Source organism: Tachypleus tridentatus, chromosome 6, assembly GCF_004210375.1.
Source record: "Tachypleus tridentatus isolate NWPU-2018 chromosome 6, ASM421037v1, whole genome shotgun sequence".
In the NCBI taxonomy this organism is placed as follows: Eukaryota; Metazoa; Arthropoda; class Merostomata; order Xiphosura; family Limulidae; genus Tachypleus; species Tachypleus tridentatus.
This window is the reverse complement of record NC_134830.1, coordinates 57,667,981-57,695,949: the sequence shown is the minus strand read 5'-3', so window position 1 is coordinate 57,695,949 and position 27,969 is coordinate 57,667,981. Positions and strand designations below refer to the sequence as shown.

Genomic DNA, 27,969 nt, shown 5'->3' with positions numbered 1-27,969 from the left:
TTGTAGCTGTAATTGTTTAGGTTTTGTTTTGAACACTCTCTGTAATATCGTTTTGTAGCTATAATTGTTTAGGTTTTGTTTTGAACTGTCTCTGTACTATCGTTTCGTAGCTGTAACTGTTTAATAGGTTTGATTTTGCGAATAGCTATTTTTAATTTTTAACTGATAGAATATTAAGTTTTGACCCTTTTTCTTATAATGTACTCACTATTATAAACTAAGAAGCGCGTTTTTGGGAGAATGAGACGCGAATCTTAAACTCACTGATCCATAGTTCGATTACGAGTCCAAGTTTAGCTAAAATCATAACTGGTACTTTGAGCTTATTTTTTACAGTTGCCTGTAATGAAAGAGATAATTAAAATTTTCTCAATACCCACTATAAATGTTCTCTGATGAATCAAGAGTAAGTTTATAGACTTGCAATGCTTAAATTCGGGGATAGATTCTGAACAGAGAACAGCTAACCTATTATGTGGCTTTGCACTGATATAAAGAAACTAGAAGGGTGCTCAGTAGAATGCACATCTCTACCACGAACATTGATGCATTCGGCCCTTAAAAAATATTAAAATGTATTCGTCATTATCGACTGACACGGACCATTTTTGGCAGAGCAGTAAGGAATAAAATTCTACATAAGTCCAGCAGGTCAAAATACGATCGTTTTTTTTTATATAGTGCAAAAATAGTGTGAAAAATCGGTTTCCATAATAATAGACGAAGATTTTTCGGATTTTCGTGGCCTTGCTCCGGTCTTGGGTTTTGACCTTTACCCTGCAAAACTAACCACATGTTAGATCATAGTCCACATATCTACCAACCTTTGTTCAAATCAATATAATCGTTTTGGGTAAATTTTGCTGACAAATACATACACAGACATACACTGGGGTGAAGACCTTCGCCAACAAAGATGACGGGGTCAACAAAACAAAGTGTTGTAAATTAATTTCTATTTGTTATTTCACTGTACAAGCTTATAAATAAACATTTACGTAATTCATCTTATTACTTGGTTAAATTCATTTAGCTGAAATATCGAGATTTTTGTGAGTGCCTTTCCTCATGTAATAATTGGCCTAAGAATTAACGTTTCGGGCTGTGTATCGGCGGGTCTATGGTTCATCCTGCAGTATGTTGCTAATGATACTCGACGCTTTCAGCAGTAAGAGCGTTGGGTGGTTTCGGTTAAGCACAAATCTGCACAATGGGCTATCTGTGCTCTGCCCACCGTGAATTTCATACCGCTGAGCCACTTGAAGGCCAAAATAGACTTTATAACTGTATCAGTTAACTCTACCAATCGTATACGGTGAATGCTATCGAATGGATGTTTTTCCTCTGGTCAAAATTTCGAAATTATGAATGGCCAAGTCTGAGTCTGGCCTGTCTCATTTAACTCGTGTGTTCCTTAACGTGTCATTGAAGTTATAAATACAGCCCAGCTACGTCTATCCGGTCAGCTGTGGGTCTAAACAATTAATGACCTCTGATCTTCTTACTTCCGATGTCAGCTCTTCAACCGGAACATCCAACCTCATGATGCTTTGAAGTCGGGCTAGTTCAGGGTTTTGACGACGTCCAGGGCCTTGGTATGGATCATTGAGCTGGACACTGGAATGATGAGGAACTGAATCATTGAGAACCACTCGAAGACTATGGTGTCGATCTGCGCGTAGACGGAGTTTCGGAACCGCTCCTGTTAGGGCTAGTCTCGTTCTTATATGCTTCCACCAGCTCTACTTTTCGTGTTAAGATTCAACCAACCTGTAAAGTAGAAGTCATTGAATTAAAAAAAGTGTCATTAAATTTGTGATATTCAGTACTATCAACGAAAACCAACTTTCATGTTAAAGATAAAGATTCATTCTTTTATAACTTTCCAAATATGCTGCAGGTAAATTCAACTTTCAAGTTAATGGTTTTTAGTTATTACAGTTGTATATGTACTTCTGGCACCACCAAATAAAAATTAAATAGCATTCAATAAGGTTGTTCATAAAACAACCCAGTAATTTGATAGAAGAAATAAGCTTACCTGAGTTCTGACAAACTTGAATTCTTGTGCCAGGATACGACGACTCACTTTTTTTATTGAGAGTCAGCTTCTTCCCCTTGAAGTTGTTAACAGGCATGGTTAATCCAGGAAATGGATAATCCACGTAAGAGTCACAGTGTGTGTATGTGTCGAAAATCCCACAGGAGAATGAAGACCCAACATAGTCCACAAATGACTGGGCAGTAGTAATCTAAATAGTAAATCACAAAGTGTGTACAGTATGAAAAAACAGAAACAATTGATTTAGCTGAAAAAGCAGAGCTTTATAAACAAAAAATATAACACAGAGAGAGATAAAAAGTTACACTGTCAAAATAATTCGTCATTGCCTATTATAAAGGTTTTAATAACTAATGTGTTAACGTTGTAAAGAATATTTACAGTTTTGAAAATACTATATATTTATAACACTTACACTAACACTTTTCAGTTTGTTTTATATTTTAATTTGTAAAAAATAAAAAATATGTAATTTTTCTGTCTCATAGTAGTGCTTCTGTCGCTGTGTAAATTCAAATTTAGATTAACTGATCAACAAGTACCATATCATACGTTGTTACTTCTATTTTAGAAATAAATAATATTATATTGAGCGATAGCTCATGTAACGTTCATTGCATTACAATAAAACTAGCTTCAATAGCCTGCTGGTTAGGGCACTCGCTGCGCAGTCTGTGAATCTCAGGATCGAAACCTATCACCGACATACTCACCCTATCAACCGTGGGATAATTACAACATGAAGTGAGTTACACTATTCGTTGGTAAAGAATTAGAGGTAGATTGACGTTGAGTATTTGTTTTTTCCACTAGTCTATCACTTCAAAGCTTGGGACGGCTAGTGCTGGTAGCCCTAGCTCACCTATGTCCTAAGTTCGTTAAAATAAACAGACAGGAAAGAAAAAATAACAAAAAATATAACTAGTTTGATTCGATGTAATGCCGTACAAATAAATCCATCAATATATCACATTTTGCTGGCAAAAGGCGTTCTAAACCATAAGGAATATATATAGTCAGTGTTTTCAACATTCAGTAAAAAATGGAATAATCATATTTAGCTGGTATGGGTGTTAATATTTTACTAATAAAGCAGAAAACAACGTTTCGACCTTCCTAGGTCATTTTCAGATTAACCTGCCATTCTGAGGGACATTTTTACTTCAAGTGGGTTTCTCATCATCATGAAGCCACGTTTTTAGGCTACATCATTCATATTTTTATTTTTGTAATGTGTAAATCTGTTCATGTAGGTCTATGAACCTTATTTTGATCAAGATTTTTACTTTGATAGAGGGTTGAACTTTTCTACCTTTGAACGGCACTGCATATCGAACGATAAAACAAAGGTTAACAACTTTGTTTGTATTCCAACCGTATACCCGCCATGTTTCAAGAGCTGGATCCATTTAGTCAAGAGAGCTGTGGGGTGGGGTGAGGGTAAGTGAGGGGTGAGATTTAGGCGCCCAACCTAGTTTTTTCCCTCATCTAGACTTTTGTCAGTTTTAAAGTACACTCAGCACATGTGGTGTAGGGCTTCTTAGCTTTGTTTGTTCGTATAAATTAGGGACCATCATACCATTAACCATGAGAAGAGACAAAAATAAGTTAGATAAAAGCTTCAGAAAATTACATTTATTCATGCAGTATAAGAAATTTAAATAACATAACTTAAGTATGACCATTAAAAACACTATAGTAGATGTTATTGAGAAAAAGTGACGAAAAACTAAAGTTTGATAACTAACAAGGGAATTAATAAAAAACAAATACCACTTTTGCACTGCCCTCTAGCAACCGATAACATTTTATTTCGAACACCAAAAGCAAAGTTAAATGCCTGAATCAGTTTATTCATTCTTCGCCAGTGTTAGGAACGTAGAGACATCTAGAGCAGATTACTGTTCTGTATCTTTTCAGAATATTTTCCACAATTTTGTTTATTAGCGCTGTAATTTTTTATCAGTTAATAACTTTTAGATCAAAAATCAGTTTATTTTTTATCATGTTAAAATTATCCGTAACGTGTTTAAAAAAAAAGAAGAACAACATTGTCTTTAGTAATTTTCATTTTCAAGCTTCACAAGGAAAGAAAAACTTAGGCTGTGTGTGAAATTCACACCATGAGTAGCGTAAACTGATTTTTAATGTTATAGGTCAGCAGACTTAGCGTTATGCTACTGTGGAACTCTTAACAATGACTGAAAACTATTTAATTTAACAGAAAATAAAATAAAAGAATTACGTTTTATGGCCATATGATGTTGAACGATATGTTTTGTGTCCACCACGGATATCAAAACCCGATTTCTTGCGTTATAAGTAAGCAGTCTCAGCGTTGCGCCACTTGAAAATGACTGCAAATTATTTTATTTTAAGAAAAATAAGGAACTAAAAGAATTGCTCCTTATGATTATATAAGGATATTTCTCAAGATTTAATCATACAAGACAGGGGAAACCACTTTTTAACCACAGGGATTTTCTCATCTATTTAATAAATTGTACGGTATTTCGCTCTTAACTCTTATATTATTAAATTCTTTTAAAAAATGTTTTTTTGAAAAATTAAAAGTAAAAATTCTGAAATACAAAACAGAACAATAATTACACGTGACTATATAAATATAGCAGAAGAAAAGGGAGAGATCGAAGTATTATTCGTTTCGTTAAATAATCAGATATTTTTACTGTTATTTGAACAGCGTGTCAGTGTTAAGAGTAAGTTGTTTTCAATCCACTTACATTTAGAAATCGTACGTGCATGACACAAACTCGAACTGCGCAAATTTGCGCTTGCTTATCGGATACAAAACGTGAGTTAGAATCTTAGGAGAAAATTGTGTGAAGACAAAAATTGTGAACGTGGATGTTTTTTTTTGTTTTGTTTTTTTTAATTTCGCGCAAAGCTACTCGAGGGCTATCTGCGCTAGCTGTCCCTAATTTAGTAGTGTAAGACTAGAGGGAAAGCAGCTAGCCATTATCACCCACCGCCAACTTTTGGGCTACTCTTTTACCAACGAATAGTGGAATTGACCGTCACATTATAACACCCTCATAGCTGAAAGGGCGAGCATGTATGGTGTGACGGGGATTTGAACCCGAGACCATCAGTTTACGAGTCGAACGCCTTAACCCACCTAGCCGTGCCGGGCCCCATGTGGCTGTAAAGGAACATCAAACACGAATTCGTCTCTTCATATATACTGATGAAATAAAAACTTTAGGCTTAAAGACTACATTGGCTGGTTAGATGTTGTAACACGAGATAGGAGAACGGTTTTCTTGCATATAAAACATACGAACATATATGATTCAATTTAAAGCAACAATTTTGAAAATTAAAATCGTCGGATAAGCAGCCGATCAAAATTAGGATACAAAGCTCGCAGTTCAGAGGTTAAGTAAAATTAACTTGTTTATTATTAATAAAAAAAACCACCCAAAGGCCTATCTGTGCTCTGCTCACCACAGATATCGAAATTTGGTTTATAGTAATACAAGTCCGCAGACATATCGCTATGCCACTGGGAGTGTAATCTAATAGAAAAACAATTGTATAAGACAGCTTATTAAAAAATAGACCACTGGGGTTATAAGTAAAACTATTATCCTTAAATGACAATCCAGCCCCCATTACACGTATCTTTATAAACTTTATAGCAAGACCGAAGCTGGTTATACTATAATATTCTATTATATATAAACTTTACAGCAAGACTGAAGCTGGTTATACTATAATATATAAATTTCATAGCGAGAGTGAAGCTGGTTAACCTAACAATTCGAAAAGTTTAATGTTTATATTTTTTTCTTCTATGTCCAAATATCTGTTGTTTTCATTCCAATGGAGTTTTACGTAATGGAATATATTTTTAAGTCTCTGGAACTTCCAAATCAATAGAACTTACTCTTTTGTTTTGTTTTATACACTTCAATTTAGTGTTAAGACTTACGGTATCCTCTTTGCTCGTGATATTGAATTATATAATAAATATAAAGAAATAACACCTACGTAACAAATATATTCAGTGGAACTTTATCGTGTAAGGGCTTACTAGAACGCCTTCCTCTCTTTTATTAGAATAGTATTTTTATTCATTTAATTAGTAGATCAATAATTATTCAATTATTGGTCCTCTTTTCTCTTATCTAATTAGTGGACGGTTGTTGTTTTTATTGGGAAAATGTTTTTCTTTAAAGAAACTTTTTTTGTATTTAATTGATGAGAATACATCTTAACAACGTTTCGTGTTTATAGTATGTTTAACACTTTTCTTCAACAGAATTAGTGAAACAACGTCGTTTCAGTACGTAATTAGTTGAACCATTTCATACGTATACTTAATTCGGGAGCACACGTTTTAACCTGATCGCTGATTGACGGTACTCGTTGTATTAGTGCATAAACAGGCATTTTATATACGTGTACTGTTTATGAGTCATGAGGCCTTTCCTAGAGTCTTCCTTTAATATTAAGTTTCGGGCTTACTTATTTATTTTCTTTGATAGATCGTAAACGCAAACAGTACTTGAACATCTGCAAGAAACTAGGCAGAAAATAAAAGTGTTTGTCACTCTAAAAGTTGAAAATAAAGATTTCTTATCGCCTCACATACTGAAAGTAAACTGTTTATAACCTCGAACATGAAAAAAGAATTGTTTGATACTTAAAATCTGAAATTAAAGACATTTTATAAACCTAAACAACTGAACTTTAAAAAATCACTGTTTGCCAATCTAAAATAGAAAATAAAGATTTTCCCAACCCAGAACTGAGTTCGATATAACTATCCTATTTTTAAAATGGGCATGTAGTTTTGTTTCTATGTTTATGTAACATCATGTAATGTATTATGTTTATGTGGCATTACGTAACGTCCTTGGCCTGGCATGGCCAAGCGCGTAAGGCGTGCGACTCGTAATCCGAGGGTCGCGCCCGAGTCCCGCTAAACATGCTCGCCCTCCCAGCCGTGGGGGCGTATAATGTGACGGTCAATCCCACTATTCGTTGGTAAAAGAGTAGCCCAAGAGTTGGCGGTGGGTGGTGATGACTAGCTACCTTCCCTCTAGTCTTACACTGCTAAATTAGGGACGGCTAGCACAGATAGCCCTCGAGTAGCTTTGTGCGAAATTCCAAAAACAAAAAAACAAACGTAACGTCCTGCAATATATTTTGTTTACGTAACATCATATACGTGAAAAATAATACGTATGTTATTTACTATGAACCTATCTTGATACTTGGTGACGAAGATACCACTTTTAGAAAATTAAAGTTTGAAAACAACTTAAATAGGTAATGAAAGGAATTTATTACAAGAAACTACAAAATTTTGACAAATTCTTATTATCATCACGTACCTAATGGTATAATAGGTTTATGATGATGGAAAAGTGATGGAGCATACTTAGAAGATACGCGTAGGATAACAAAGACTAACGTTTAGGCTTACACAACCTGATGACGACAAAAAGTTTCACGAAACATCGTACGTTTGTCGCTTGTAACAACGCTTCTTTTATTACCCATATAAACAGTTTCCAAACTTCATGTTGTAATTTTCACGTATTACTTATTCTTATCGTTACTTGTTTGTGTTACTTTCCTTTTACAAAAGTTAACATTAATTACATGCAAAAACGACATCACTGATTAACATTAATTACGTTTCGTAAAAAAAAATACTTCCTAGTCGTTTCATCGTTTCAGGAATCACTGTCCTGCTTTCTGGGTGACAAACATGTTATGTCGTCAACATAATATTCAGTTCCCACGATTTGTCACCCCTTGTGAGGGGAAAAGTTGGAATAGCATTGCGAAGTTTGTTGTAGGCAACTGAACAAGCGCCGTTGTCCTCCCAAAATCTAGAAGGTTTGAAGGGGGGCGGTTCTCGCTCTTTTTACATCTGTGGATGAAAATCGTCGTATGAATCACTGAGGGTAGCTAGACTGAAAGGTCGTGAGCAATATTTATTTCATGAATCTTGTTTTAAATAATATTTCACTCCTCTGTCCACTCAGTTGTAAATCATTTCTAACCATGATGCAATTTTCCATGACTTTTTAATGAAACAGTGCTTTCAAACACTTCACACTGACATTAGTTTAACAAGGCCAAAAACATATTACAGAGATGTGAAAAATATACATATACAATCAAGCCTAGGAAATCGTAATATAAAATAAGTACATAAAGTATATTATCAAAGTCTGTTAATAAGAGAATAGTTTGTACCCTAAGATATCGTGGACTATTTTCCAAGGTTAAAACAAAATTGGGTCAAAATGAGGTCGCCTTGGAAAGGAAATAGGGGCGTACATTGCTCCGGAAAAGTCAGCTATCACGTGATGTTCAACTCGTAATACAATGCTGCACTGATTTTTTATCTCACTTTTTTGTTGTTAGATTTTTCTTATAAATAATATGTAATATAACACAGATTAAATAAACCAATGTTATATAGTTATTTATATATTCACACTACTATTACCATTTGCCACATCCACTTTTTTATCCCTTACCTGGCAATTTTTACATAAAGTTCGATTCTTACGTCACTCCACATAGATACAGTGTATAATTTGTTAACAGGCCTTAGAAACGTTGTTCTTTAAAAGAACGATTAGCAACAACAAAAAGATCGAGTAAAACATTACTTTGTGTGAAACAACAACAACAAACTAATAATGTTTCAAAGAATAATGCCTTACTACGTACGACCAGTTCAAGCACAAAAGTATTAAAGTACGAACATTGCGTGTAAAGAATGGTTTCTCTACTGTATTTAAGATGGATCATATTCATGTTTGTTAACTTTCTTTGAAAGCATGTATTATTAATTGTATCTAATCTTTAAAGTACAATTGGTTATTGTGTAGAACATGAAGTATATATATATGTATGTATTCTTCCACACATTCCTGTGTTCCATGCTATAAGTGAAGTTTAAAGTAGAAGGTGTGAGATATCAGAAACATCTGTTATAACCATAACATTAATTATTAATCACTATAATTCTTCTTTTCCAAAGTATAATTGTGGATACTTGGTTTTGTTTTTTATCTACAGCATGATATATAATATGTACAATGTTTTATTGTGTGTGTAAAGTAAAATTCCAACTGAGCTGCTGTACAAATATCATTGTAACAAGTCTTCACTATCATTGTAACAAGTCTTCACTATCATTGTAACAAGTCTTCACTGTCCTCGATTTGAATTTATTATATTACACATTTCTTATTTTTAGACAATTTTAATCAATACATCGTAATTTAGTTATCTGTGGCTTTATGGGGAACATTTTTAAATGAGAAGAAAACATTAACACACAGGTAATTTATTAGAAAACATTAACACACAGGTAATTTATTAGAAAACATTAACACACAGCTAATTTATTAGAAAACATTAACACATAGGTAATTTATTAGAAAACATTAACACACAGCTAATTTATTAGAAAACATTAACACATAGGTAATTTATTTGAAAACATTAACACACAGGTAATTTATTATAAAACATTAACACACAGCTAATTTATTTGAAAACATTAACACACAGGTAATTTATTAGAAAACATTAACACACAGCTAATTTATTAGAAAACATTAACACACAGCCAATTTATTAGAAAACATTAACACATAGGTAATTTATTTGAAAACATTAACACACAGGTAATTTATTATAAAACATTAACACACAGCTAATTTATTTGAAAACATTAACACACAGCTAATTTATTTGAAAACATTAACACACAACTAATTTATTAGAAAACATTAACACACAGGTAATTTATTTGAAAACATTAACACACAGGTAATTTATTAGAAAACATTAACACACAGCTAATTTATTTGAAAACATTAACACACAGGTAATTTATTAGAAAACATTAACACACAGCTAATTTATTCGAAAACATTAACACACAGGTAATTTATTAGAAAACATTAACACATAGGTAATTTATTAGAAAACATTAACACACAGCTAATTTATTTGAAAACATTAACACACAGGTAATTTATTAGAAAACATTAACACACAGCTAATTTATTCGAAAACATTAACACACAGGTAATTTATTAGAAAACATTAACACATAGGTAATTTATTCGAAAACATCAACACAGAGGTAGGTAATTTATTAGCCTGATGACAATAGGTAATCTTCTTAACACCTTTATCAGGTTCAAAGCTAATTGCATATATATTTGGGTATACATATGTTTAGTACCATTCTCACATAAATATATTTGACACATACTGTGACTTATGGATTTCAAATTTACTATTTATCCAAAGTAGATATGAAAATGGTTATTTGATTGTCATTGATACACTATGTTGTATAGTGTTTAACAATTATTGTCCACTTTTTATTATTTAATTTTCTGAATTTCTTTAGAAATTTTCAATATACCATCTAATAACATTTTCTAATTGTTTTTGTTTTCTCTTGAACTTTTCAGTACGCCAGCTGTTATCACTTTGTAATTGTTTTGGTTTTCTGTAAAACTTTTCAGTATACTACTTCAAATAAATTTGTAATTGCTTTGCTTTATGTAAAACTTTTCAGTATACTATATATGTTAAAACGGCTGGTATGGATAGAGAAAGCACTATGTAAAAGAGCGAACAACATTTCAACTTTCTTCGGTCATTTCTACAAGTGGGTTTTCTCGTCATCACGGATTTTTAGTATACTACTTTATATCAATTTTTAATCGTTTTGGTTTTTCTAGTTTCTCAGTATACTATCTAGTATCATTTTTTAATTGTTTTAGTTTTTATAACATCTCAGTATCCTATCTAGTATTACTTTTTAATTGTTTTGGTTTTCTCTAGAAGTTTTTAGTACATTATATAGTATTTCTTTTCATATAAGAACTTTAATGACCTGCTAGTGCTCGTTGAAAAATAAGAGACAACGTTTCGCCTGCTATACTAAGGCCTACAGTAGCTACTCTTCCAATAAAAGAACAGAATACTCCAATATATGTAAAAACGGCTCGTTTGGGTTGAGAAAATATTTTACGTAGAGGAGCGAACAACGTTTCGACCTTCTTGGGTCATCGTCAGGTTCACAAAGAAAGAAAGAGGTAACTGACCGGAAGCTGACCACATCTTTGAAAGGGGTTGTGTAACTGAGTGTCGGAATGTAGAGGGCGTGCTTAGATGTTTGAATATATAATTTTATATTATTTATTTTATTATTATTACTTATATTATTTTTAATATAGGTATAAAGGTGTTCCTTTGTATTGATTTATTTTGGGCTTAAGTTTTTGTATAAGTAAGGCTTCTTTAATTTTGCGTTTGTTTATGTTTGTTTCTTTATTTAGTATTTGAGTATTTTCTATTTGAGTATTTTTCTCTACAAGTGGGTTTTCTCGACATCACTGAGAATATTCCATTGTTAAATATAGAGTTAGTTTTAAACCGAAAACGTCTGACGTATTATGATTAGCTACTTATCAACGTTACATTTGAAGACAAACCAGTCATGCTGTAATTATCTTACTTATGTACTTTTCTATTTGTATTTGAATATTTCAATTGCGTGAAGTTGTACATGTTATTACGCGAACACTATCAAATTAACAACACGATTTCGAATCAGGCGAAATAGCTGAACATATTCACGTCTGCTATGTATTAAAGTGTATTATTGCAAGTTCTGTCATATACAATAGCTCTCTTCTTCTGGCCTTAAACTAACCTGGACCGAACAGCCATGTTGTTTTTTAAATTCACAGCCAAAGGTGCTTCTCCTGCTGCCTATCCTAACACTGTATATAACGAACAACAGTTTGTCCCACTAACGTAAATAAATCCCGAAGAAACAAGCGTAGTGCAGAAACTATACGAAAATCTCCGCCCCTCAGGAAAAGCTCTTTTTACTCCCAGCCAATAAAATGCAAGAATTTGGCAGCAGGCGGTCGTTCTATGATCAACTCGTAATGGCCCGTAGAAACACGAGACAAAGACTGGTATGCGACGACTTCAGTGGTTAAATTAAGAGTATGGCTGCTTTATTAGATTTACTGCTGCGTATTTTTGTCTAAAGAGGGCTTGCATAGAAAATATTTATTATATTCCAGTGTTTAGTTAAAAAGTACAAATATTATTTTCCTCCATGAATATCAAACGAAATCTGAATATTTTTTAAATAAAACAGATACATTATAACTTGTATTATTGTTTCGGTGATAACAAAAAAGCGCAAGACGTAAGTGGAAGTTGACGTGTTTTTTTGTTTTTTCCACTTTGAAATTCAGTTGTTTCTATTTGTTGTTTGTGACTGTAAAGGTTTGTACATTTCCTGGTTGATATGGAGAACTTTAAACGTTGTTTCTAAATATAACAAAACTTAAAGACATGTGATTACGATGTTTTTGTATGGTTTTAGTCTAAACGTGAACAATTATTTGAGTCTGTGTGTGTATATTTTGCAAACGTAACTACTTTTCTGTTAGTGGTCGAGCTGGGTAAACTAAAATGATTTAAAATTGAAGTACCTAGACCTGTGAATGTGTACCCTCTGGGGACCTTTATAATAAACTAGTGAAAAGTTGATATGATGTTAGGCTGTTAATCCTTAACCCAGAAACTACTAATTTCTGAATTAATGTAACGATGTGTGTTAAGTGTATTAAAAAGCACTCATACGACTTAAAAAAAAACACTTCACAAAATTTCCCTCTGACATCAAAAATTTGAAAAAGTACAAATCATATCGTGTTGAAATCATTTCTAGTTTAAAATATAATAAAAAGCACGCATATGATTGAAAGTAATGCTTTCACAACATCTTCTCTAATACCAAAGTGTACACGTATAACTGTCAATGGTTATATAACATTAGTATCACGAACAGAACGATTTCCACGCTGAATACGATCGCCATTACAAATTTCTGTAGGGTTGTTGGACTTTTATTCGCGGCTCAGAGAAATATGTACTCTGGAATGTCTTCATTTTTAAAGGTTAAAATATAAAAATAAATAAATAAATAAACTGTCTGTTTTTGGAGAAGTTTTCTGATCATTATTTAATAATCACTGGAACAGTAGAAAACTAAAAATGTTATATGTAAGTGTTGTTCCCTCAATACATTAAGACTATTAAGCACAGGGGTAACTCCTTCCTTACCCCTCCTAAATATCGCACAGAAGTTTAGAAAACGACAGGATTCAATTTGTAAATGAAAAAAATTCCAAGGACAAAAACAAACATGTCAGATGGGGTTGATCTCGTAAATTCTACATCTTTTTTAAATAGAAATAACTTTAAGAAAAACATATTACACCCACACTGGTAACGTAACAATACCCGTTACGTTAAAATTATTATAATATATTAATACCCCCTTTGATTTGAAATTATTATAACGTAAAAGTGCCCTTTACTTTAAAATCATTCGACTGTGTAACTTTTGAAATCAATAATATTTCTGTGATAAATATTATTATTTCAAAGATTCTCCCGCGAATATAAGATAACTTGAGGCTCGTTTTCATTTTTATTGAGCTAAAAATATTTGTATAAAAATACATACGTATATGTATATATATGTTTATAATTTGTGAAGAGTTTTTCAGACGAAGCTGTTATAAACCTATTACAGATATATTTATTTAAAATTGGAGTTAAAGTTCTTGTTAAAAATGTCCTGTATCAAGACAAAATAGTTGGAAAAATACAAACGTTAATACATTACTAATAAATTTAAAATTATCGAAATTATTTTATTTTACTAATTCAGTATTCCTAAACTTTAGGGGTACAAAAGAGCGTATCTTCTCATTTTGCCTCGACCCTAAATGAAACTAACAAAATACGTTCAACTCACTTAACTCAGATATTCGTATACAATCAATGATGACAACGATAAACGCAGCTTAAAACAACAACAAAAACGAAAGACGAAACGTTTTCCTGACGTTTCTCACGTCTCCTCTTCAAAGTACAATCGTACGGCCCACAGTCCGAGAACTGCGGTATTAATGGACAGAAGAAGAAGCGTGAGGTAAACTATTAGATAAACGATCTGTAGTATTTGGATGTAGTCTTCCATAGTCTTGAACTGCTAAACAGAAGGACGGCAATCAGACCCAACACTTAGTGCTAAAAGTTTAAACGATTAACGGCATGGACTGTCACTTTTACCTAAAGTTGAAAATGTGGATCGTGTTCAGCGGCAACACGTTTGAACCCCAAGACCTTTCTGTCCACATCCTGAAATGCCAACCACTAGATCGCATCTGTTTTTTTGTGTGTGTGTTTTTTTTAATATTGACTCTTAGACCTTGCAGGCATATCAAACAACCTTAAATAAATCTTTCACGAGTTCTAATAAAGCACGCATGTTTTTGCCAATATCAAGACAAATAAACGAATCTTCGTCAATCTCCAAGTTTTACTGTTAAAATATAAACCCAAGCCATAATACCACTCAGTTACCTTCTGTGTTTACAGCTTTCGTATTTTGTAACTGAAGTTAATGACCTATACTTGTCCTTTAGCTATCAAACAATAGACTGATTTATCTATAATTTCGGGGCCTGATAATCTCTAAAGTTGACAGAAGACTTTAGGACAAGTGTAGGCTCTTTTTTCACCCAAGATCATAGACAAGTGTTGTTATTTCGAAAGATTTTTATTTTGGCTGAAGAAGCGCCGATTAGTCAGAGTCTTCGTCTTTTCTTTTCTTTTTCAGAAAGTTCTTGTCGTGAGTTAAAATTCAATCAACTTCACAACCTGGTTTACGGAGAATAAAATGAATGCCTTTGAACAGGATAAACTCTTACAAACAAAAATATACATTAGATCATACGTGAAGAATGTTTGTTTATACTAGTCATCTTGGAAAAATTTGTAATATTATCTGTAAAAGTAACAAATTTACATAGTACTAAAAAACAAAAAGGGAGAGAAATAAGCATGCTTTTCTTAATTCAGAGAGTGTTACGTTTATAACTTTGTTTTATTGAACACGAATATTCATAAACACTACTTAATGTTTCGAGAATAAATAAATACCAAAATGAAATTTCCAGGGAGTAAAAATTTAAATAAATGACTCATTGTCATCTTCTTTTTAAAACTTATGAATAAATTAGAAGGGAGATAATCAGTTAACAATCACAATCATCTCTAATTTAAATCATGGACCACAGAGGTGCAATCAGTCAACAATCATAGTCACCTGTAATTTAAATCATGGATCATAGGGGCAACCAGTCAACAATCATAGTTATCTCTAATTTAAACCATGGATCAGAGGAAGGGGACAACCAGCCAACAATCATAGTTATCTCTAATTTAAACCATGGATCAGAGGAGGGGGACAACCAGCCAACAATCATAGTTATCTTTAATTTAAACCATGGATCAGAGGAAGGGGACAACCAGCCAACAATCATAGTTATCTCTAATTTAAACCATGGATCAGAGGAGGGGGACAACCGGTCAACAATCATAGTTATCTCTAATTTAAACCATGGATCAGAGGAGGGGGACAACCAGCCAACAATCATAGTTGTCTCTAATTTAAAACTTACAGGGAGAGAAAACGTCAACAACACCCATTTCTTTTTCTTAGGCTATTCTTTCTGAAACACATACTTCAGATTCACAGTTCAAATACGGTTACTACTATGCCACATAAGGCTCAGAAACTGTACACAAAATACAAATAAACGGTAAAATAAATATATTAGAAAAACTGCATAAAAAGTTGCGTTAAGAAAAACAATTTCTTGATAGTGTTAATTATTTCACTGTTTTTGAGTAGCATGCATACATTTCACTGTGTTTGAGTATCAATACAAACCACCAGGTGGTACTGTTTGTGCAGATTATCTAACTAAGTATATACAACTTACAGCAACATTTCGGGTCCGGCACGGCCAAGTGATTAGAGCGTTCGACTCCTAATCCAAGGGTCGCGGTTTCAAATCCCCATCCCACCAAATATGATTGCCCCCTCAGCCGTGGGAAGCGTTATAAGATAACAGTCAATTCTATTATTCGTTAGTAAAGGAGAAATCCAAGAGTTAGCAATGGGTGGGTGGTCTTTCCTCAGGTCTTTCACCCCTACATTAGGGATATAGGTTGTGCAACATTAAGCATATTACACTTATTTTAGGCTTTTTTTTTAAATCACAAACATAGTGCTATCTCTATATCAAAAGCATTTTGGACATAAAGTATCAATTTTTTGAAGTTTAGCTTTTATAATAGTTTTTATAAGCTATTTATTTTAAAACACCGTAGCACCTTTGCTTCAGCTTAAAATCCACAGGATAAAAAAAGATGATGACAAAACACGTGTGTATCAAAATAAATTATTTTTTTCTATGAAAATTAATATCGCTTACACAGATGAAAACAGGCTGCTCCAAATTTTCTGTTGATCGAAAATTCTTGAATCATATTTCCTTGGATTATGGAGATCTCACTGCATCTGATTTAACTTATTTCACCCCCGAAGCTTTTCTGCTGTCTCAGTACCTGTTGCCAACACCTCTTAATGTATATGACCAGCTGAAAATATAACAGTGATAGTGATGTTAGGAACTCCACTAATTTTAGTGGTTCTAAGGCTGACTTCACAAATTTTTATCCTGGAAGACTCCTCAGCCATACAGGTTTCAATGAGTCGAATGAAGTTGTCATACTCTTTGGCAATAAAGAACAGTAATCTTTTGTCTTGAATACAAAAATGGGGCAGGTTTTCCAGCCGAAAGCAAAGATAATACATTGACAAAATCATGACGTTTTCAAGCAAAGGTCAGTTTTGAAAATTCCATATTACTTGAGTCCACTCATGCTTTGTGTGAAAAGAAATTTCTTCCTAAGGATTGATGCATTCGATGACCAACCAGCTCCGTGTGAACTGTCTATCAGTGGTATTTCTCACAAGCTTTTGTGGCTACTTGCTCACATGTCCGTGAGGTCTTTCACCACATCTGATTGTTAGTTTAGAGTTTCAATTCCACTGTAGAGAGGTGTAAGTGTAAATCTGCTAGGTCTTGGTGCTAATCCCAGTAGCTGAAACTTGATCAGCGACTTTAAAACACTAGATATGGAGAACTAAATACTACAAGACTAGAATTATGGAACTATCTTGCTTTCTTTATATAGTTAATTGTAAGTTGAATAAAACAAAGTAATATCAAACTTATGTCAGTGTTGCCCACATAACATATAAAATTAGCAGTAAAACTAATTTTCACAAAGATGATATTTTGTAAAAATCTGCAAACATCAAGAATAGTTCAGTATCAAGAACAAACTGTGAAAACACTTAGCACACAATGTTGACTTCCATCTACAAACAAGAACCAACTGTGAAAACACTTAGCATACAATGTTGTCTTCCATCTACAAACAAGAACAAACTGTGAAAACACTTAGTACACAATGTTGACTTCCATCTACAAACAAGAACCAACTGTGAAAACACTTGGCACACAATGTTGTCTTCCATCTACAAACAAGAACCAACTGTGAAAACGCTTGGCACACAATGTTGTCTTCCATTGCACACAATGTTGTCTTCCATCCACAAACAAGAACCAACTGTGAAAACGCTTGGCACACAATGTTGTCTTCCATCCACAAACAAGAACCAACTGTGAAAACGCTTGGCACACAATGTTGTCTTCCATCCACAAACAAGAACAAACTGTGATAACACTTGGCACACAATGTTGTCTTCCATCCACAAACAAGAACCAACTGTGAAAACGCTTGGCACACAATGTTGTCTTCCATCCACAAACAAGAACCAACTGTGAAAACGCTTAGCACACAATGTTGTCTACAAACAAGACGTTAATCATGATATCGCATTACTGAGAGAAAATCGCTAAGTGTACAATGATATTTATTTTACTTAATTGAACATGTTTCTTCAATGATGCAAATAAAAATATTCACTAAAAAAGCAACTACTAGTTAAATATTTCGATTAAAAGATAAACCAAACTCATTTTTGCAAGAATATTGTAAACACACACCATTTCGTGCGTTGTTGTTTTTTTTCTTACTGTGATCCAAGCTTATTACTGTGATATTTATTAAACATACATATCTCAACATTTAGACAACGATTCTTTGTTGTTTGAAACGTTTACTCTCTGAAAATATGTAATAATGTCTGTACTACTATATACATGCAAACCCTTATGTGTGGTGTATGTTTCCAAATACAAATATGCATTATAACATCATATACTAACCTAATGTATATAAACAAATATTCATTCATAATGTTTAGAATACTGGACATTAAATGAACACCTTTGGACTATTGTTTCCTCATTTCTGTGTTGAAGAATCCATATTGTTTATTATGTACAAAAAAAATATCATAGGGAGAAGTTCTACAATAATAATGGCCACCTGGATAACAGCTTCTGTTCTCAACTGTAGGGTAAACTAATACCCAAACAACTTATGATAGAGCAATTAACATTGGTAACAGTAAAATACATTCACTGTTACAACCCACTATCAAACCCCATAGTCATAACATTTACTATAGTATCGCCATCTATGATTGAAGAATTCCCCTATAGGTCAGCTATACTCGAAGAAAATAAAACAAAAATAACCCAAATAAAATATAGTAAAAAGAAGAGTTCTTTATATTTATTTATCACGATTAAAGATGTCATACACTTGATATATTAGAGTTCCTAAAAATTAATAATAGTCATACTATCTGCTTTAGCTGTAATGATTGGGTAGTTAGCACCAAAATACCCTGAATATATTTTAACCATGGAACTCTACTCGATAATTGGGCAAAGTAAGGACCATAAGTCGATTCCTTTTGGCCATTAGTTGTTTCTTTGTTTGTTGGCCATTTTTGTTTGTCTGTTGTTAATCACAAAGTTACACAATAGGCTATATATACAATGTCCACAACGGGTACTGGAACTCGGTTTTTAGCCTTATAAGCCTTCAAGTTTAATGTTGAACAACTTCGTGTTTTTTTCTACCATCTGGATTCTGTAACTTATTCAACTACTGACACCTTCCGCCATGTTTATTGCTGATTTAATTCTGTCTCATACACATCAACTTGAAGAGGGTCAATATTGACATTTCACGCACTGATCTGTTTTATCGTGGGTGATTTCATTTACAACTTATTGTAGAAAGAGTTACTAGAGGCATGTTTTTCGTTAAATTGACATCGTAAAACACACTGACTTTATTTCCTCCATCTTATCAGTATTCTTAACAATTTACTTTTGTTATGAGCTGAAATTTCGTATCTTTTTATTTTAACAAACAGTTGTAGTTCATTATAATTTTTTAATCTATTTTAGCTTCAAGAAAGTTTTAGTATAGAGACGAAACGCCAATATAGCTTGAAATTGGTTTGTTTTGAATTTCGCGCAAAACTACACGAGGGCTATCTGCGCTAGCCGTCCCTAATTTAGTAGTGTAAGACTAGAAGGAACGCATCTAGTCATCACCACCCACTAGTCACATTATAACGTCTCCACGGCTGAAAGGGCAAGCATGTTTGGTGCGTCGGGGATTCGAACCAGTAACTCTACGATAACGAGTCGAGCGTCCTAACTACCTGGCAACGCTGGGCCCAACTAGTGCAGATCTTAGACACGTGACGTGTTTCACGCTAGATTTTCCTTGAAAGACATTATATACATAATTCGCACAGTTGTTCAACAGCTGCCTTATTTTTATTATTCAAACATAAGTATTTTACGATCACGCTTAATTGTTATTTGAGACACGCTTTTGTGGTCTCAAACATCCGCGACATTTATCAAATCTTTTGTAACGAGAAATAACTGTATAAATTAATTTTTGTACTTCGCGAACTTCTAAAGTTGGTTTTATTTATCTGAACCGTACTTATTTGCTGCCCATTTGATACTGAAATACTACGTCTGCTTATCGTGTCGTGCTATTTACAGTAAACCACTTGCTCTCTCTAAGGTACACCAGTGGAGTCATCACATACGGTAACGACAATTGTAAAGACCTTCCGCATTTTCTCACAGCGTGAAGAAAGATCCACATTTGGATTTCTTGCTTATTCTTCTCAGTGAACAACTTTCACAGCTTAAATCATGTTATGTGACTATTTTTATTGTTCACTGTTGTTTCTTTATCTAAGGTTTTGTTGTGTATTTCACGGAAGTACAAACTTTGTTTTCTAACATAAATCCGTTGCTCCTTAGTCAATACTATCGGTAGAGTTGATTTTCACTTCTTTATTGGCAGCGCTTAAAGATTGTTTTTCTGTTTTCAGTACGTAGAACATATATTCATTGTTCGTGGTTATAATGTTTTTATTTTCTACTGTATTTGTATGTAGGATATGTTCATTGTTTCTAGTTATAGTGTTGTTGTTTTCTACTATATATGTATGTATGTTAATTGTTCCTACTTACAATGTTGTTTTCTACTACATATATCTATGTTTAGAGTTTCTAGTTACAGTTTTGTTGTTTTCTACTATATATGTTAGCTGTTCCTACTTACAATGTCGTTTTCTGCTATATATGTAATGTATGTTAGTTGTTCCTACATACAATGTCGTTTTCTACTATATATGTAATGTATGTTAGTTGTTCCTACTTACAATGTCGTTTTCTACTATATATGTAATGTATGTTAGTTGTTCCTACTTACAATATTGCTGTTTTCTACTATATATGTAGTGTATGTTAGTTGTTCCTACTTACAATGTCGTTTACTACTATATATGTAATGTATGTTAGTTGTTCCTACTTACAATGTCGCTTTTTACTAATATACATGTAATGTATGTTAATTGTTAGTTGTTCCTACTTACAATGTCGTTTTCTACTATATATGTAGTGCATGTTAGTTGTTCCTACTTACAATGTCGTTTTCTACTATATATGTAATGTATGTTAGTTGTTCCTACTTACAATATTGCTGTTTTCTACTATATATGTAATGTATGTTAGTTGTTCCTACTTACAATGTCGTTTTCTACTATATATGTAGTGTATGTTAGTTGTTCCTACTTACAATGTGGCTGTTTTCTACTATATATAATGTATGTTAATTGTTGTTCCTACTTACAATATTGCTTTTTTTTTAATATATATGTAATGTATGTTAATTGTTAGTTGTTCCTACGTACAATGTCGTTTTCTACTATATATGTAGTGCATGTTAGTTGTTCCTACTTACAATGTATGTTAATTGTTAGTTGTTCCTACTTACAATGTCGTTTTCTACTATATATGTAGTGCATGTTAGTTGTTCCTACTTACAATGTCGTTTTCTACTATATATGTAATGTATGTTAGTCGTTCCTACTTACAATGTCGTTTTCTACTATATATGTAGTGTATGTTAGTTGTTCCTACTTACAATGTCGTTTTCTACTATATATGTAGTGTATGTTAGTTGTTCCTACTTACAATGTCGTTTTCTACTATATATGTAATGTATGTTAGTTGTTCCTACTTACAATGTCGTTTTCTACTATATATGTAATGTATGTTAGTTGTTCCTACTTACAATGTCGTTTTCTACTATATATGTAATGTATGTTAGTTGTTCCTACTTACAATATTGCTGTTTTCTACTATATATGTAATGTATGTTAGTTGTTCCTACTTACAATATTGCTGTTTTCTACTATATATGTAAATTGTTCCTACTTACAATGTAATGTATGCTAGTTGTTCCTACTTACAATGTTGTTGTTTTCTACTATATATGTAATGTATGTTAGTTGTTCCTACTTACAATGTCGTTTTCTACTATATATGTAATGTATGTTAGTTGTTCCTACTTACAATGTCGTTTTCTACTATATATGTAATGTATGTTAGTTGTTCCTACTTACAATATTGCTGTTTTCTACTATATATGTAATGTATGTTAGTTGTTCCTACTTACAATATTGCTGTTTTCTACTATACATCTAAATTGTTCCTACTTACAATGTTGTGTATGCTAGTTGTTCCTACTTGCAATGTTGTTGTTTTCTACTATATATATAATGTATGTTAGTTGTTCCTATTTACAATATTGCTGTTTTCTACTATACATCTAAATTGTTCCTACTTACAATGTCGTGTATGCTAGTTGTTCCTACTTGCAATGTTGTTGTTTTCTACTATACATACACAATGTAGATTCATTGTTTCTAGTCATGATTCACTAACCGCACAACTGGCCAATTTCTTTAAAATAATAAAGAAAAGGTGAAAATGTTAATATCTAATATTGTGTCGAATACATGAACAATTTCAAAGTGGTGTTTCAGTTCCAAAGATACAATGAAAACCATGATTAAATAATTTGATAATTAAATACGATTGGATACAAGAGCTTCTCCTCCATAAAGTTTCTTTGAAGAATTATTTGTTTGTTTTACACAAAACTACACAAAAGGCTATCTCTGCGATGCACGCCATGGCTATCGAAACCCGGTTTCTAACAGCATAAGTCCGTAGACGTATCACTCTGCCACTAGAGGGCTTCTTTGAAGTAACATGAAACAACAAAATAATAAAATTTCTGAGGAAAAAATTTAAGTAAAACTATAACAAAATTTTCTAAAGTTGAGGTTAAGAAACAATCGTAACCCATGTTTCTGAATAAAATAATTTTGAAAACGTTTTAATTCTTAAAAGCAAACCTGCGTGGATCCTGTGCTCGAGCTAAATGATGTCATATCCGCTTCTTCCTAGTAATATATTTAGGAAACAACAAGTACGAAGTCTTCCCAGGAAAACAAAGTGATGGAAAACACCTAACTTTGGAAAGAAAAATAGTCGTAAATATATTTTGTTTTACTAGAAAGGCAGTTTCTTCGTAGTTATTATTTTGTATATTTGAAATCAGACAGGTATAATAATAACACTTCAGACGCACGTTTTATCTGTCACACGTCACTTCCCAGAAAATCTTTTATTCAATATCAGAATTTGTCAGTTCCAATGGAATGTAAGGTTTACTTGTCTCTGATTTTGAGCCACTAGCAAAGAAAAGCTACCAGCCACTTAGCACTCACTGCCACAAGGGCTTCTTCTGTCTTTTTGAACAAAATAATAGGATTTACTGTCACTTTTATAACGTGATCGTAGCTGAAAGTGCGGAACATGTTCAGCTGCATCACGTCTCGAACCTTTAAACTTAGCATGAAAACCTAACCTTAGCATATTAAGACTAGCTTGGAAACTGAACGAGGACCAGAGTTATAGGTGTAGACTTTTGTTACTTTAACAAAGAATAAGAGTTATAGGTTTAAAATTTTGTTACTCTAACAAAGAAGGAGAGTTATAGGTGTAGACTTTTGTTACTTTAACAAAGGACCAGAGTTATCGGCGTAGATTTATGTTACTTTAACAAAGAAGGAGAGTTATAGGTTTAAAATTTTGATACTTTAGCAAAGAAGGAGGGTTATAGATGTAGAATTTTGTTACTTTAGCAAAGAAGGAGGGTTATAGGTGTAGACTTTTGTTACTTTAGCAAAGAAGGAGGGTTATAGGTGTAGACTTTTGCTACTTTAGCAAAGAAGGAGAGTTATAGGTGTAGACTTTTGTTACTTTAGCAAAGAAGGAGGGTTATAGGTATAGACTTATAGGTGCAGATTTCTTTTGTCTCGTAGTGGGGTGAGGAGAGTTTATGGTTGCACCATAGTTTCTGAACAGTTTGAAACATTGAGAGTTTTTAAATTTATCATCGATTAAAACAGATCGATTATTAGTAGAAGAAATAATTATAATACAGTTGTATCTTTCCCTGTGGCTAGGCCCCACAATTTCATCCACGGGATAGGGCCAGAGCCTTAGGTCTTACACATATTCAGAGTCTATGGAAAGTGAGCTGTGGTGTTGTTTTAGGAACATATTTCAGTTCGCGCGCGCGCGTGTGTATGACTGGTGTTTAATGAAAGTATGAAATATGAAGTTTCGATGTGTATGACTGGTGTTTAATGAAAGTATGAAATATGAAGTTTCGATAAGTTACAAAATTTGTGACGAAGTGAAAATTGATCTTAAATAGAATTCAAGGATTCAATCTCGTTTGCTGGGCTGGTGCTTTATAAGGTTCAAATATCTCAAGTCACCAGTTCTGAATAATAAGAAAAAATATGGCGGGAATTTTGAAGTGGTCTAATGTACCCAACTTGTGAAGCCTAATTTATCGTTGTCCTCTTGTTATTAAAAGCACTAATTTTAGATGTTCTCTCCTGACGTACTTATGAGGACAGAGTACCAGAGTTAAGTTTTGAGTATGACCAAATTATGTTAACACTATATGGTTATAAATTTACGTCATTTCTTGTGTTAAAATGCTCTGTTTCTAATGCACTTCTGGCCTGAGATGGCACTTGATCAGCAGTCAGTAAGTTACGCGTTTGTATCTTGTTAGCAAACAAACTTGCCGTTTCAGCCTGGGGGAATTACAATATGACGACCAATCCTGCTTTTTCTGTTAGTAAAAGAGTTGTACAAGAGTTGGCGGTAGGTGATGTTTACCAGTTGTCATCCATCTTAGCATATCACTTCTAAATTGCTCAGATAATCCTAGACTAGCTTTGCGCGAAAATCAGTAAGCACAATTTGCTTTGATAGTTATACAATCAGCTTGAGTAAAGTAAAGAACAGTTAATAATAATTATATGACGTTAGGATCTTTTCGAATACAGTGGTTAAGGTGCTTGACTCGTAATATCAGGGTTGTGGGTTCGAATCCTCATCCCACTAGAGATTCTCACAAGACTTTCAGCCATGGGGGTGTTATAATGACGGTCAATCCCACTATTCGTTGGTAAAAGAGTAGCCCAAGAGTTGGCGGTAGGTGTGATGACTAGTTGCCTTCCTTCTAGTCTTACACTGCTAAATTAGGGACGGCTATCGCTGATAGCCCTCGTATAGCTTCAAGCGAAATTCCAAACCTCGAACACGGTAAAAAGTTGTTGTTTAGGAAAATAATGTTTTAATTTTTGCATATTTTTAATCGAGCAAAAGCGATCTCGTTGAAAAATATACAAACCACGAATATTTATTTTCTTTAGAAATAATGTGTTAACGTATGAACTGAGCATATGAGTAGGTGGAAAAAACTCAGTAGAGCGCAAAACCTCTGCCATTTAGCACTGACCACATTTGGCCCTCAAAATATACGAAACTGTGTCCGTATGTCTGTCGTTGTCGAGTGAAACGACGGAACATTTTTGTCAGAACAATGAGAAGTAATGTTCTACACAAATCCACTAAGCTTCATTAGAATACAATCATTTTTGACTGAGTTATAGATGAAAATAGTGTGACAGATCGGCCCCATGTTTATAGATATGGAATTTTTATTATCGTGACCTTGTTCTTCCAATAACTAATTTATTTTAAGCTGTGCCATAATGCAAATATACAAAAAATTTCCTTCAGATCTATTCGAATAATCTTACCATCAAGTTTCCAATTGGTACAGCGGTACGTTTACGGATTTACAACGCTAAAATCAGTGGTTCGAATCACCTCGGTGGACTGACAGATAGTCCGATATGGCTTTGGTATAAGAAAACACACACACACACACACTCTTACCGACAAGTTCCTCACTGTTACAGCGGTAAGTCTACGGATTTACAACGCTCAAATCAGGGGATCAAACCCCCTCGATGGCCTCAGTGGTTTTACCATAAGATAACAAACACTTACCGACACACATACACAGGTGAAAACACAATGGAGATAATTAGAACTTTCAAAATGTTTATAAAACATTTGTATAAATTCATCAAAGGCATTATTGATGAACTAACAAAACATTTTCTAACTTTTCAACGAAACCGGGTTTCATAAACAAACTTTATGTTGACCATACAATACATAAGCACATAAACATTAATTTGAACAATACAAGAAATCAACAAACAAACTTTTACATTAAATAACACAAGATATCGACAAACTTTTCATTCAATAATGCAAAGAATCAACAAAAAACATCACTTTCAAAAATACAAAGTATCAACAAACAAACCTTAAATTCAGCATTACAAGGTACTAACTAACAAACATACTTTACGTTCAACAGTATAAGGTTTCAACAAACAAACGTTATTTCCAATATTACAAGGTATCAACACACGAATGTTATTTTTAATGACAAACAAAGTCAACATTTAAATTTTACGCCATGTCTAAACATCCTAAGACGTTTGTTATTTTCAAGGAACACCATGGTTTGGTTTGGTTTGGTTTGACTTTCGTGCAAAGCTACACAAGGGCTATCTGCGCTGGCCGTCCCTAATTTAGCAGTGTAAGACTAGAGGGAAGGCACCTAGCTAGTCATTACCACCCACTGCTAACTCTTGGGTTACTCCTTTACTAACGAATAGTGGTATTGACCGTAACTTTATAACGCTCCCCCATGGCTGAAAGGGCGAGCATGTTTGGTGTAACGGGGGTTCGAACCAGCCACCCTCGGATTACGAGTCGAGTGCCTTAACCATCTCGCCATGCCGGTCCTAGGAACACAATGTGCCATGACAAAAATTTTCTTGCTTTATATTTAATTTTCACTTTTTATCAAAACGTTATCCTTCGTATTTTAGTACGCTTATTTTCACACAAATACACGAGCGTACCAGTTTTACATATTTAAGATTATTTTTGTATTTGTATCTATGTCAGCAAATTTTATCGTTTTTTTAAATTAGGTTTGTTTGAGACTGATATCTCTTTTTCTTAAATGAAAATAATTTCAATTCTTTTTACTACGCGTGGCCGAAACGTTTTTCTACATATAGATGTGTAAGTAGGTGTTGATATAAGTGGAGTTATTTGTAGTTGCTGAAACATGATGTAGTGTTTGTTTTTCTCGCTTATGTGAATGTTTATAAGTTAGAAGTTAATGCAGTTGTTAACGTTGTTTCTTTGCTGCCAAAATGTTACGAAACCTTAAAACATTAATTTGTCAAACAGTGGCAATTAATACTTACGTATTTGTGTTAGTTTACGAACATCTCGAATTATTAGCTCTGGAGATTTCTCTTTTGTGAACTGTGTCAGTGGTTAGGCATAATATGACATCTGGTGTGCTTTTATAGCATTTCTCAAGCTTTGCGGATGTCTTTGTACCCATGAAGATGAAGAATTCCTTCTTAACACTTAATATTTACATACACTCTTCCGTGTACTAAGCTGAAAAGTAAACGGTTATCGTTGGCGCTCACGGTATACGAATTTTATTGCACTAAACTGAAGAGCGAAACATTATTTACGACATTTCAGGTTTGCAGAATGATCAATCTATTCGTCAGTGACTTTTCTATTGTAATATCACGTGAATCAAATGGGATGTGACCTCATTATCCGTATATTAAGCCTTTATGATACTCCATGTTTACGGGTAACAACCCCTGATCACCCTCTTGCTACTGATTGTCCACAACACACTATGATTCCAGAAGCAATTTGAGCTGTTTTCAGTTGATTGTGGTCTGAAATTCTTGTGGCTCCTCAAGATATCACGATTCACAGCCCACCAAGTAAAGGTGTAACACCTGACCACATTCACATTGTACAATATAACATAGAGAAAGAAACTGAAAGAAAAATGTCAGTGACAAAATACGTTTGAAATAATAATAAAAAATACTAGTAAAACTAAATCCACCATATTTTCTTTTTCTGGATATCTGTACGAGTTTAAAAAATAAAATAAAACAAACGGTTTTAACATATTTAAATCTCTCTGTCGTATGTGTTTTCGACTTCAACATTAACAACCCTTGTACAACAGTACCTTGAAAAGCTCTTGTGCTTTTCCTTGCCACGCGCTCTCTTAACGATCTCTGAACTTTACGATGTTGCTAAAAATAGACGACATTTCCACAAGTT

At 33.4% G+C, this 27,969-nt stretch overlaps 1 protein-coding gene and 2 long non-coding RNA genes across 4 annotated transcripts in view; 1 reads left to right on the top strand and 2 right to left on the bottom strand.

Moving 5' to 3' along the window:
- The window catches only part of LOC143252596 (THAP domain-containing protein 2-like), a 113,690-nt gene that overhangs the window by 41,545 nt on the left and 44,176 nt on the right, over positions 1 to 27,969 (top strand). The gene's annotated exons all lie outside the window — the stretch shown is intronic.
- LOC143252598 (uncharacterized) lies at positions 47 to 27,941 on the bottom strand. Its single transcript, XR_013029067.1, has 3 exons — positions 27,069 to 27,941; positions 2,042 to 2,252; positions 47 to 1,770 (listed from the first exon to the last, which is right to left on the bottom strand). It is a non-coding gene; the product is annotated as an uncharacterized LOC143252598 (long non-coding RNA).
- LOC143252599 (uncharacterized) lies at positions 13,679 to 17,602 on the bottom strand. The gene is made up of 3 exons (XR_013029068.1): positions 16,462 to 17,602; positions 15,967 to 16,177; positions 13,679 to 14,839 (listed from the first exon to the last, which is right to left on the bottom strand). It is a non-coding gene; the product is annotated as an uncharacterized LOC143252599 (long non-coding RNA).